This window comes from Oncorhynchus tshawytscha, linkage group LG02 (assembly GCF_018296145.1).
Source record: "Oncorhynchus tshawytscha isolate Ot180627B linkage group LG02, Otsh_v2.0, whole genome shotgun sequence".
In the NCBI taxonomy this organism is placed as follows: Eukaryota; Metazoa; Chordata; class Actinopteri; order Salmoniformes; family Salmonidae; genus Oncorhynchus; species Oncorhynchus tshawytscha.
Genome location: NC_056430.1, coordinates 28,213,566 through 28,218,117, shown reverse-complemented (window position 1 = coordinate 28,218,117; position 4,552 = coordinate 28,213,566). Strand labels below are relative to the sequence as shown.

The window sequence follows — 4,552 nt, the reverse complement described above, 5'->3', positions numbered from 1 at the left end:
ACACTAATGACACTGAACTGTGATTCTGCTCTCCAGAGCTTTCCCACACTCTGCCCATTGAGAGAGATTCCATGAAACAATAGAGTGTGCATTGTTAAATGCTAATTCATTGCCCATCATTCCCTTAGTGGTAAAGTTTGTTTTTCAATCAAGGAGGTGGTAATACAAATATTTGGACTAATTGATGATTTGAAGATACTCTTGGTAGCCTATACAAGAATAAACAAGTTTCATTCAAAATCCTGTATTTCCCATATGGCAAATTATTATTGACGTTTTTATTAGAATAAGAACTTTAACAAAAGGCTATATTTAAAAATAAGACTATGACATGCAGTTATTTTTACCAGACACTTTTTATTAATGTCTTTCGTTTGGGAAATTATGTGAACAAAATTCCTCTCCCTATCCCTTGACACTAGTAGGTAGGGGTCTGAGTCTATTGTCCCAATGAGGCTCTGTGAGTGAGTTTTCCTGGGTTTCCCACACTTTCTCCATTCAATGATTTGCTTTCAATGGAAGAACAATATAAGTGTGTCTTATTATTCATACCATTAGCAATGCAGTTGAGTCCAATCCCAGACAAAGAAGGCTACTCTGTGTCTGTCTGCCCACCTGACTATGATAAAACGAGGTTATCAAGAAGCTTTATTTTTACAAGACACCCCAAAAATCTACCTAGCATCAACATATTAGCCAACTCAAGATACAGAACACCTGTAATCTATGGAACAATGCAGAACAGATTTTTCAATATAACATGTGTAAAGCATGTGTAACAGTTTAACTTTAGTCCGTCCCCTCGCCGAGGCCCTTGCAGAGCAAGGGGAACAACTACTTCAAGATCTCAGAGCGAGTTACGTCACCGATTGAAACGCTATTAGTGCGCACCACCGCTGTTTGAATAGGAACGTAGTATGAGTTTCAGGAAATATGAGTGTCTCCTTCTTTTGTAAACTAAAGTCACTCTTCTGTGCTTGTTGACAACCACCAACGTAGACAAATGCTCTGTCACACTAATGCCGTTGTTCACTTGTTAGTAGGAACTCGTACGACTTGCTTACCGGTCGAACGCGACATGTGTTTAACTATAACCCATATAGCCACGGGAAGTAGGGGTGCTGAAAAAATCCCCAGAAAATTCAGAATAAAAAAAAATATATATTAATAATTGTTCTGTTTTTTAAACATTGATTTTACAAAAGTAGTGCACTGGGCCTTTAATAGTCCTGTATAAGTGTACTGATCTATACATCAGCGCTGGAAAAAAGATTAGTCCAGCCCCCCCCCAAACTACTTCCCACGGCTATGCTACAACCAATTAGCGAGTCATACATTTCCGCGTTTTGTAGTTGCGACTAGCACGTCAACACGGCATTAAGCCTGTCGCATGCTTCCCAGTTGCAACATTTTGCACAAATATTTTGCACAAATTTTGTGCCGTTTCTGTTTGTTTTGGTGTTCCGCATGGGCTTTTTTCGTCCGTTAGCGTACCAATAAAATGTTTGTTGAAGCAAGTCAAAGTTCGGTAGCTGAAGTCTACGCCCCTTCGTCAGTGATTGGTCAACAGTCCTTCTAGTTGGAGCCGGAACTATGGACTGAATTATTCAATAGTGTTTGTTGTCATTCAACTATAGACAACTACTTTTCATGCACATATTTTCACTTGAGAGGCGACTAGTTTTCATGCATATATTTTCACTTTAGAGGCGACTAGTTTTCATGCACATTTTTTCATTTCCGAAGTACTGCACCAAACAGCTTGATTAAATGTAAAATTGCTCGACTAAGACCTTGGCATTAAACGTCAAAATCAATTACATATTTCCTGATTTGTCTTAAATGAATTTGGACTATTTTGAGGGAATGTATAGTGATTGCTTCAGCATTTCAAGAGAGACAAAGAATAGTATTGCCGCTTTTTTCTCGTTCAAACAAAGGTCTTTTAAGAGAGTGTGAGCCACAGATGTTCTGAGCTGAGCTGAATTCTGGTAGGAGCAAAGTGAACCTACCTAGTACGCAGGCGCCTTTACTGTATTTGATTGTAAAAATTGATAATCATAAATTGATAATAATTTCAGAGGTATTAGTGATACATGTCTCATACCTCTTAACGCTCATCTAAATTCATTCACACAGGATATGAAATACATATTGGACAATCTTACATTCATGACATAAACCATTGAATCTTTATTTCCTAGGATCTAAGACTTTAGGGTGTCAAATGACCAGTACTCAGACTCTAAACGCAAAGTATAGGATTTTAATAAACCACAAACTATCAGCCACATTTCAAGATTGTTTTTATTTTCATATAGAGAATACATTTCTTAATTGTTAAGAACTTAAACTTTGTGATTAAGCATCACTACATTGCGAGAAAACAGCTTCAAGTCACACAGGCACTCATCATAGACTGTGGGTTATATTAAATATTCATAGAAGAAACATAGACAAATGCAGCTTTAAAAACAAAGCAGACATATGTTAGATATCTCAATATACGAGAATTAAAAAATCGTAATACAAACCAACACAAATTGGTAGTTCATCACAAAAACCAGGCTTGGATATACAGCAAATCAATTAAAGATTTTTAAGTCATCAACAAGAATATAGTTTCTGAAATTCATTAACAGAAGGATTATGTTGCACAATTAAAGAATTTAAACATTCTTTGCTATCTCACCCAATGTGGGTAATAAATAGATTATAATGAACAGTCAACAATATAAACCATCCTTAGCAGATGGAGGAATTTCCTCTTACAAAGTAAAAATAACTTGACATAATACTCAAGTTAAATGAAAAGTGATGATATCAACATGAACTTTCATTAGGAAGGCTTTTTCACATATTCCTGAAAAAATAATGAACACAAACAAATTAAAACTTTGACATTTTCTGCAGAAGGAGAATATTGTCTCATCCTATTCACATTACTGTCCATTAATGTTTGACCAACATGGTCCATTGTGTTTGTCTGAGTGGAGCTTTTAAGTCTGTAGAACTCTACCAGGACCTCCAGAGTGCGCTGTTCACTGGACTCTTTTCTTTGCTGATGCTGTGCTGGGTTAGAGAGCTGAGCTGAGGCAGGTCACTCTCCCTGCGGTTCTTATCAGAGGATGGCTGCAGGCTCTGGAAGTGGCTCAGCAGTCTTCTCTGGGACTCTGTTGTCACCTCATCCTTGGACAGGAAGTGGACAATCTCTTGGACACAGCTGGAGTAACCCTGATTGACAGGTGCTGAGCAGGAGGAGGAACTCACTGATACTGTTGCTGTTTTCTCAGGAAGCAAACTGTCATCTCCAGGATGTCAGCTTTCTCCAGCTTGGAGTCAGGCTGCTGGTTGAGGATCTCTGGAAACAGGGAAGACTTGAGCTGCTCAATGCTGCTGTTGTTACGATCTCTGTAATATCAGCACTGGCTTTCTTAGCTGCAAGAAGAGAAGGAGGGTCATTAATAATCTTATTCTGATATATAACATTAATGAAACACATAAAAAAATCAGTCTAATGAACTTAATTTCCATGAATTTGAATCTCACTTTACGTTGTTGGTCAGAGTCAGATGCTCCTTAAAGTAGATCATTGCTGAAGGGATTGAAGGTGTCGTGGCTGGATCTATGTGTTGTAGAGGTCTTCGTGTAGAGATAATCAGATTTCTACTGGTTTCATCTCTCCTATATATACTCCCAAATCTGCATATGAATGTGTGTGTCTTGGGCTTGTAGGAGAATCTCACAGTCTGTAGCCAATGGGTGAGCTTGGGAGGACAATGAGGAATGTGGAGCTGCCACATGCTCAGTGTTCTTATTACTGGGGGACAATGGTCACATCTCAGGGGAACAGGTGGAGGGGTGGGGGGAGATGGAGAGTGTCTCACAGAGCGCTGTGTGAATCTGGGAAAGTGGTAACACCCAGATCTGCTGCCTGATGTTGGGATCAATGACATTGACATAGCACACACTCATCATCACAATTTACACATGTGTGAATGACTCAAATACTTTCAATAAAACATAGTGTTTCCTAATTTAAAAAAATCTTATTAATTTTGCTCGTATTGCCTAATTAGTCGAATTTAATAACTCTATATAACCGATTTCTTGATTTCCCCTATTATAACTGCCAACACTTTAAAATATTTTAGACGTCGAGCTGTTCAGATGATTCAGAGAATATTCATTTTCTTTTTCAATAATTTTACTGCTTTATAAATGTATCTATCATGTCCAAAACATAACTACAAATCACATGCTCCGAATACAACAGCTGTAGACCTTACAGAGAAACACTTACTTACGAGCCGCTAACCCTAACCAACCATGCCGTTTCAGTGTAACATTAATTATTTATTTATTTTCACCTTTATTTAACCAGGTAGGCCAGTTGAGGACAAGTTCTCATTTTCAACTGCGACCTGGCCAAGATAAAGCAAAGCAGTGCGACAAAAACAACAACAGAGTTACACATAAACAAACGTACAGTCAATAACACAATAGAAAAATCTATGTACAGTGTGTGCAAATGTAGAAGAGTAGGGAGGTA

At 38.0% G+C, this 4,552-nt stretch overlaps 1 pseudogene; it reads right to left on the bottom strand.

Annotated features, from left to right (window-relative positions):
* Positions 1 to 2,300: 2,300 nt before the first annotated feature.
* Positions 2,301 to 3,593, bottom strand: LOC112262959 (annotated as a pseudogene).
* Positions 3,594 to 4,552: the final 959 nt, after the last annotated feature.